This window comes from Chrysochloris asiatica, unplaced genomic scaffold (genome assembly GCF_000296735.1).
Source record: "Chrysochloris asiatica unplaced genomic scaffold, ChrAsi1.0 scaffold00128, whole genome shotgun sequence".
Lineage (NCBI taxonomy): Eukaryota > Metazoa > Chordata > Mammalia > Afrosoricida > Chrysochloridae > Chrysochloris > Chrysochloris asiatica.
The window spans coordinates 8,639,070-8,648,661 of NW_006408646.1; positions in this window are offsets into that span (position 1 = coordinate 8,639,070).

The following is a 9,592-nucleotide window of genomic DNA, read 5'->3' on the forward strand; positions in this document are numbered from 1 at the left end:
CTTAGTCCCTCTCCTCCCATGAAGCTAGAATCATCAGTCACTCCCCCTCTCCATGTCCCCACCTCTGCCTCCATATCTGGTGTCACTGCTTCTCTGGGTAAGGTCCTGCATTCCGCTTGTGCTCTTCTCCCTTGATGTCCTAGGGTCCTTTGTTTCCGGACTGTAAGATTAACTGCTCCCCCATTTTTGTTACAAAACTTCTACCTTTACAATTGTGACAGTTGCAATTAGTCATGATAATAATTACTCAGTATTGAATCATAGGAATCTTATCCCCATCTCTTTCAACCCGACCCATCTAGACTAGATGAAAACTATTCAGTGGGGATGCTTTCTTCTCCCTGACATTCTTAAGCTAAACTCCCTCTTGAAACCTTTTAAGCCAGTCACTTTGTGCCTTTATCGTCCCCTCATTTTAGGTAGCCCATGTGTAAGTTGCCCGTCCCTATCTACCCTTTGTACAGAGGGGATAGCATTGATACTTGGTGTGAAGAATCCTTCCTTCTCTGTTGGTAGAGTTACTGCCTCCATGAGTATAGGTCACGTTTATCAAATTGTAGCAATTTACTATCGTTTCCTTTACCAAAAAAAAATTTATCTTCCCTAGTCAAGTTCTGATTATCAAACCATCAAGGCTAGGCCAAATGGATACTATCTGCAAGTTTTGGCATTCTTGTGCATCGCCCCTCACTTCATATCAGCTGGATGCTTCACTCTCAGTTCTAGCCCTCTGTGGCTATGTCCTTGTCCATAGGCTCAGGTGTCCCCAGGTCTCACCACACTTTGGACCAACCAGCTCTTCCTCTTCTCTCTCTCAATGGACCATGGTTGAACTCAGCCCATTTCTTCATTGCTGCCTTTCCCCCTCTGCCACTCACCAGTAGACCAATGTGATAGCCAGCAAGATTACATGCCTGCTCATGTGGTCCCTTTGAGTTTCAGTCTTAGAGGGGTGTTTGTCCTAGGAACTTGATTGCTTGCCTTGATGGCTTCCAGGTGAACAGCTTGCTTATTCTTGTAGTAGCCAGTCATACTGACATTTTTATTTTGAGTTTTTCCTGATGATATTTCTTTGAACATGTAACTTCTGTCACTCTAGCTGTTGCAGGCTGGTCTGCTTTTCCTTTCTAGTTGGAATGTCCAACCTCATAAGGTTGTGAATGGGACTCAGGATTCCACCTAAGGTCCTATACTCTGAAAAGTCTTTGCAAAAGGCCTAGTTCACTGGGCAAGTTCTAAAACCCCTTTTAGGTATTCTCATCAGTTATAGGCTGAAGATGGGCTTACAGATTTTCTGTAATCATGTTTCCCGACTTTCCTTTCTATCCCACTCAAGTGTCTATTTTACAATAGTAGGCAAGGGAAACCAATATTCATAAGATGGTCAAGCATCTTAGTATTATTTCTCCTCTTCAAACTATGCCTTGATCCCTGTTTCACAGATCCCTGTTGTTCCAAGGTTGAACATGCATCACTATTTACCTCAGTCCTATTTAGCTCATGCAAACCTGTCTAAGCGTTCCCCTGTCTACCTTGTTCTTCCATCTCCTCCCCCTTCTTGTATTGCCCTCCCCAACACCCAAACTATGATGTGTCTGTCCTGACCCTGTGCTCTACCATCACCACCCTCCACCTCCCCGTTAATTCTTAAATTATTCCTCTTCATGTTGTCCAACATGAAACTTAGGCCTTCTTCAGATATTTTTATCCTTTTTCCTACTTTTTCTTCTATCTTAGTAATATTGAGAGATTTATCTTCCAGTTCATTCATTCTGGCTTCCATCTCTTCAATTCTACTCATTTGCCCTTTCAGTGTATTGTCCATTTCTGATATTCTATTATTAATCATTTGGACCTCTTTATGTAAGTTTTGAATTGTTTCCAATGTGGTATCTATCTAATTCGATTGTTCCTGTAGTGCTTTCCTGACTTCTTCCTTTTTTTTGTCAACTGCATTGTAAAGTATTTTGCTACATTTTATAATAATTTTTCTGAATTCCTTCTCAGACATTTCCAAAGTCTTCCCATCTTCCAGTATGGAGTGTAGGTCTACCTCCAGCTCATTTGTCTCTGTCACTTTAACTTGTTTCTGGACATGTGCTGATATGGTGGTCTGATTCTATTTTGGGGGCATATTCAGTAGTTAGCTGTGGCCTTAATACTTTCATGGGTATGTGTTTTGGTATTTTTTATGCTCTCTGATTGCCTCCAGGTAGATGTGATCAGCAATGGGCTACCCTTTTCTCTCTTCTTCCTGAGAAATTTCAAGATGCCAATGTTGGTCATTATGATGTTACTCAGGATTTAATTTTCAGCCTGTTTCCTTTTTAGTTTGCATGCCCCACTCCACAATCCCCATTCAGGCCTTTTTCCTATTGATAAACAGTTCAGGGCCAGCTGTGGCCGTTTTGCGCTGCCATTTGGCTTTAAGTGGAAACTGTCCCTTTAAATTTTGAGGAGCTCTGCGCGTATGCGTAATAGAATCTTCCGGGGGGTGGGGTATCCACTCACTCAGGCACCCCCTCTAGTCACCAGAATGGAGGTGTGCAGACAGCAGGAGACCAATGAACAGCTAGAAAAAAAGAATGTCAACACCTTTATCTCTGCGGTTCTGTCAGGCGTCCGTGGCTGCTTTGCTCCTTCTCCCATTCCGTCTCACCCAAAATGGGCGCTCCAGAGCAGCTGAGCGCCTTGGATTAGAAAGCACTGGATTTCTTGCTTCTGCTACAAATTCCACTGGCTGTAAGTCTTCTAACTTTCTAAATATTACTTTATATGTGGTTCAGAGTTCTGGGACCATCCCCTGAGCCTGCTTGGTCCGGTATTCTGGGTTGTTGCTGATGGAGCTCACTGCATCTCTACCCTCTTCACCATCTTGTTTGTTCTCCAGTACCAGGCTTTTTTGATTACTGTGGCTGTGTAGTAAGTTTTTTATATCAGGAAGTGAGAATATACCATAAGTATGGTATATTCCTCCATTTTTGGAGATCTCTTTTGGTTTCTTGTAGTAGTTTTTTGTAAATTTCTTTGTGTAGGTCTTTTGTTTCTCTGGCTAGATTTATTTCCAAGTATTTCATCTTTTAGAGTCTGGGTGTGGCCCTGTAGAATAAGCACTGATTCTCAAGGTCAGCTTGGACCACAAAGTTGGTGGTTCAAACTCACCAGCTGCTCCTCGGAAACCCTCTTATAAGGTCGCTGTGAGTTGGAACCAACTTGACAGCACTTAATAATAACATTTCATCTTTTGGCTGGCTATTGTAACTGGTGTTGTTTTCCTGATTTCATTTCCCTTTGTTCATTTTTCATTGGGTTGTCTTTGATTGTAAACTTTTACAAAGCATGTATGTGTGTGTGAGTATTGGATTGGATATTATGTCCTTATCTTATATGTGAGTCCCTAAAATTATCCTTCTTCTTAAATGTACCATTATATCATAAACACATTTCAATATGATATCATAAACATATATTCAATATTAGCAATGGTACTGGAGTTAAATATATTTGTAATGCACTTGCACTTTTTACCTCAAACACTTCTATGGTATTTTATTTTTGTTTTATCTTAGTAACAAAAATTAATTACTTTTATAATTTGGAAAGCAACAGAAAACCCATAAAATCAAGGGTACTTTTCAAGTCATTACATAAACATTAAAAATACAATGAGTGTTATATTTCACTGTCTGAGAGCTTTCCAATGGAAAGAAAGAAATTAAACTGAGCTGATGATTGTACCTTACTCTGAACCACTTTTCTGTTGTTGCATATTTAGGTTGTGCTGCCATTTTTATTTTGCTGTTATAATCCTTTAGGGTGATGTGACCTACCCTAGAAGAGTCAGGGAAGACTTCCTGTAGGAAACCATAGCCAAACTCTGAGCCGGAAAGGAGAAAATCCCAGTGTGTTTCTGGTAACTGGAACTTCCGAGAATGTAATAGCCCAGTGCCAGGTGATTTCCACATCTGGGTGTGCATTAGAATCTTCTGGGGGAGCCTTTGTAACAATGCAGAGTCCAGGGACCCACCCTGGCCTATGGAATTAGAACCCCGTATAATTGCTAGGTTGGAGATAGGAGACAGTGACAAGTTACCTAGGATTCCAGAGGATTGAGCCCAACAGGAACTTGTATATGTGGGGCACTTGGCACTCAGTAGGTACCCAACTCTCATATCAGACATGAGGATTCCTGGTTATCCAATCCCTGGGTTTTGTTCTATTAAAACCACTGGATTGGAAGTCGGACTGTGGGACCCAGGCTGGAAGCTCCATTCTTTGTGACGTTAGTTAAGTCCTTTCCACTCTTGAGGATTCTGTTTCCTCATTTGCAAAGTGAAGGAGTTGAATTAGAGCAAGAGTCTCAAACTCACATGCCACCAGAGACCATGGTGATATGTATGGGCCACTGGTGACTATGGGACTACAGAAGGCCCCATGGCCAAAGGGCAGTCACAGTGAAGGCTAGAGTGAGAATGTGGGTCTAGTGCTGTCAGGTCTTATGATTTTTTTCATGAGAATCCAGAAATCTGGAAATCTTCTATTTTTAAATCATTGACAATGAGCCCAAAATTCTTATTAAACATTGTTTGGCCAAATGAAACAGACCAATGGACTGAAATGGACTCCAGCCTCCAGTTTACTTGGAGAGTGCAACGTATGACCTTCAGCAGTCAGAACACAGAGGGATTTTTAAATGCCTTGTGCCTGCAAGAGCCCTCACTACAGGATCCTCTGAAATAGGGCCCAGGCTCGGGTATTCAGAGTTTTGTCAGGAATTCCTAGAGTTTGTCAGGAACACTCATGGCCCTGCATTGTATTTGATCCACCAGGGGACAAGGACCCTCCATCTGGCTATCCGACAAGTTGTGGTGAATTAGAACTTGAATTCACAGGAAGAAAAATGGACCAAGCCATAGATCTCATCTGATTCAATTCTTCCATTTGACAGCCCCACAGTGGGAAATGGCTGTCCACAACCAGGAAGACCACAACCTCTGTCAAAAGGACAATAGGACAATAGTTATAAATGATCACTGAGGAGCCAGATAGGCTTGGGTTCAAATTCTGGCTCTGCCATTTGCAGGTTCCTAACTTTAGGCCATTTTCTGGATAAATCTGATTGTTCCATAACTCACTTCTGTTTCTGGATTCAACACCTTTACATGCACTATCCTTCTCCTGAAAATTCCATTTTCCCTCCATTTATTCTCTTCTAAAAAAATTCCTGTCCATTGTCCTCTCTCCTACCTGACAGGAGACAGCAACCAGCTACAACTGTACCCCCTGCAAATCCATCCACAGGGCAAAATACAGGATCAGTTCCTATACAATCTGATCAACAATAGACAGCTGTCAACACCAGCCAAAACCACCATAAACCGAGATGCACAAATGGAGAACAGTGTACACACTTCCATTCTGTAACTACAACCACAGAACACATCAACATACAATCATCAATTAAATATAAATATGACAATACCTCAGTGCCCTAGAGACAACTAACAATTTTAGCTCACAAAAAGAAACAAGAGAATGGTTCAAACAAAGGACCAAGATGCAGAGCCAGAAAACATTTTCAAGGAAGAAAAGGTAATGGAACTAACTGAAAACGGATTTAAACAAATGCTATTTAAGTGACTTCACAGGATTTATAGAAAGATCAAGGAAAGCAAAGAGAATACAGACAAAAATTAAGTAGAATTCATAAAAGCACTACAAAAAAAAAAAAACAACAGACAAAATAAATGTAAATTTTAAAACAATACAAAACCTGCAATTAGAAATCCAGAAGATTAATACTAAGGTTTCAGAAATGGGCAATGCATTGAAAGAGCAAAGGAGTAGAGTCAAAGCAATAAGGTTAAATCATGAGCTTGAAGATAAATCTTTCATATTAATATGCTAAAAACATCAGAAAAAATAATGAAAAGTAGGCGGGACTTGATGGTGGATAGGGTAGAGGTGCAGTGAAGTTTGCTGTCAGAAATACCATAGAATACCAGGTGAAGAGGGTTCAGGGCAGAGCTCCAAACTTCTGAACCACATAGGGAGGAATATTTAAATAATTTAAAGGCTTACAGCTAGTGGAACTTGTTGTGGAAGTAAGAAATCACGTATTTTTTAATCTTCCGGGCTCGGATGTCCGGAACCAACAATTTGGGTGAGACCAAACAGCAAGACCAAGCTGGGGAGCAGATACACCATGGAATAACGCTGCGGGAACATCAGAGCAAAAGTGGACAGTACACTTTGTTGGTTTTGCTTTGTTCTGATTTTCTTTGGGGTTTTTTTTGGTATCTGTTCATTGGTCCCCCACTGTTTGCACACCTCCATTCTAGTGACCAGAGGGAGTTCCTGAGAGAGTGGACACCCCTCTGCCACACATGCGCACAGATACTCTCAGCCCAAGAGACAGTTCTGAACTGTTTTTTAATAGGGAAAAGGCCGAATCAAGGGGTGTGGAGAGGCAAAGAGGGTTTAAAAACAAAACAGGCCAAAAATTGAGTTAAATCCTGAGGTACAGAATAACAACCAACAGTGGCATCTTGAAATCTATCAGGCAGCTTTGACAGCAAGAAGCTGAAAGAGGAAATTATAGTCATACTCATATTAGGTTACAGATTTTTTTTTTTTTTTCCTTCTCTCCCTCCTCTCCCTTTTCTGCAGTTATAGACTACAGTATCAAATCTGTTTTTTGTTGTTGTTGTTGTTGTTTTCTTGGTGGTTTTTTGTTTTGTTTGTTTTTTCTTGTTTTTTTTTTGCTGTTGCTGTTTTGCTGTTTTATGCTCCCCTTTTTTTCTTTGGGGAACACTTTCTTTCCCTATATTACCCAATAAGAGATAGCAACTGCTGCCATATAGTCAAGTTACAATCACAGGTACAAAACACCAAAATCCAGGCAAGAACCAATACCAACTGACACACACCAGGGAGACAGACAACACCTATGAAAGTTACTTTGAGTTAACCAATAAGAAGAGTGAAAAGGGAAGCCCACATCCTGCTCACATCTACCTGGAGGCAATCAAAAAGCATAAAAAAAATACCAAAACACACACTGAATTAAGTATTAAGGCCACAGATAAACACTAAATGTGTCCAAGAAGCAAAGCAGATGATCACATCAGCATATGTCCAGAAACAAGATAAAATATCTGAGACAAATGACCTGGACTACATTCTGGAAGGAGAGCAGGCCTTGGAATGCCTGAGAAGGAATTCAGAAAAATGATTATAAAATTTTTCAAAACACTTTACAATGCAGTTGAGAAAATAAGGAAGAAGTCAGTAAAGCGCTCCAGGAACAATCAAATTAGATAGATACAGCATTGGAAACAATTCGAAACCTACATAAAGAGGTCCAAACAATAATAGAATATCAGAAATAGACAATACACTGAAAAGGCAAAGGAGTAGAATAGAAGAGATGGAACGCAGAACTAGTTAGTGGAAGACAAATATCTCAATACCACTAAGATAGAAGAACAAACACAAAAAAGAATTTTAAAATATCTGAAGAAGGTCTAAGAGTCATGTTGGACAGCATGAAAAAGAAGAATTTAAGAATTATCAGCATTCCAGAACAGGAAGAATCACACAAGCCCACAGAGAAAATAGTTGAAGAACTTCTAGAAGAGAATTTTTCTAACATTCTCTAACAAGAAGCTCAATGAACCCCAAGAAGGATAGACCCCAAAAGAAAATCACCGAGACATATCATAATCAAGCTCTCCAAAATCAAAGGTAAAGACAGAATCCTGAAAGCAGCTAGGGAAAAGAGAAGTGTCACATACAAAGATAAGCAAGTCAGATTAAGTTCGGATCTCTCAGCAGAAACCATTCAAGCAAGAAGGCAATGGGGAGATATATATAAAACCTTGAAAGAAAAAAATTGCCAACCAAGAATCCTTTATACAGCAAAGCTATCAATCAAATATGACAGTGTAATCAAAACATTCCAGGATAAACAGAAGCTAAGGGATTTTTACAAAGCCAACCTTGCGCTACAAAACATCCTAAAGGGAGTTCTGTGGACTGAAAACCAACAAGAACAGACAACAACCAGAGATTGACATACATGACAGCACCTCTTAGAATTAAATCAACAGGAGGAAGAGTTGAGAAAAGAACAAAACTATAAGAACAATCTCAGAGAATCTGGGAGGTCAGTCTATGATCAAAACAATTACAATGTAAAAGAAGGTAAACATGTAGGAACAGAGATCCAGATGGTGAGAAGGTCAGGGAGATTACAGGATAAAACAGACTGCACTAAATGGAGGGAAAAGTTAATGGAATATAAAGTAACCTCAAAGAAAATTAACACTTCACAGCATACAAAGAAAATTAACACTTCACAGCATACCGAGAAAATGAAAATCCAAGAAGAACATGGAAACATTAAAACTATGAAGGAACTCACAAGAAAGAACACAAAAAGCATGAACTCAGCAAAGGAAGATACACAGAACAAAGAAAGCAGCAACACCACAAAAAAACAAACATAATGGTAGCAATTAATCTGTACTTATCAGAGTCCTGGTGTGGTACTGTGGGTTGATGTGCCAGACTGCAAAGTCATTTGAACTGCAAGGTCAGCGGTTCAAGCTCACCAGCTGCTCCTTGGAAACCCTATTCAGGGTCGCTATGAGTCGGAATCAACTCGACAACACTTCACAACAACAACAACAATCGATAATTACACTAAATGTAAATGGATTAAATACACCAGTTAAGAGACAGGGAGGGTGGCAGAAATGATAAGAAAACAAGATCCTTCAATATGTTGTCTGCAAGAGACACATCTTACACACAAAGACAAAAACAGATTAAAAGTCAAAGGATGGAAAAAAATATACCAAGCTAATTGCAATCAAAACCAAACAGGAGCGGTAGTACTAATGTCTTATAAAACAACTTTAAGGCAAAAACCAGCATAATCGCTAAAGATAGACATTTTCTCATGATTAAAGGGACAATTGAACAATTGTCCATAATAACCATAATAAATGTCTATGCTCCCAATGAAAGAGTGCCAGAATATATAAAGCAATCTCTAATAGATTTGAAGAAAGAAATAGACAAATCTACAATCATCGTGGGCAATTTTAATACACCACTTTCAAAAATGGATAGAACAACCAGAAATAAACTTGACAACACAGTCAGGCAACTGGACCTTGTAGATGTATACAGAGTATTCAACCCAACAATAGTACAATACACATTCTTTTCCAGTGCACATGGAACATTCTCCAGAATAGACCATGTCTTAGGCCACAAAACAAACCTCCATAAATTTACAAATATCAAAATACTACAAAGCATTTTCTCAGACCACAGTACTATCAAAATAGAAATCAACAGTAGGAAGACCAAGGAAATCAAGTCAAATACATGGAAACTGAAGTGAATAATACCCTTTTGAAAAGTGACTGGGTAGTAGAAGAAATTAAATGTGAGCTCACAAAGTTCTTAGAAACAAATGAGAACGAAAATATAACATACCAAAATCTTTGGGACATGGCGAAAGCAGTGCTGAGAGGACAATTTATTGCAATAAATGCACACATCCAAAGAGAATAAAGAA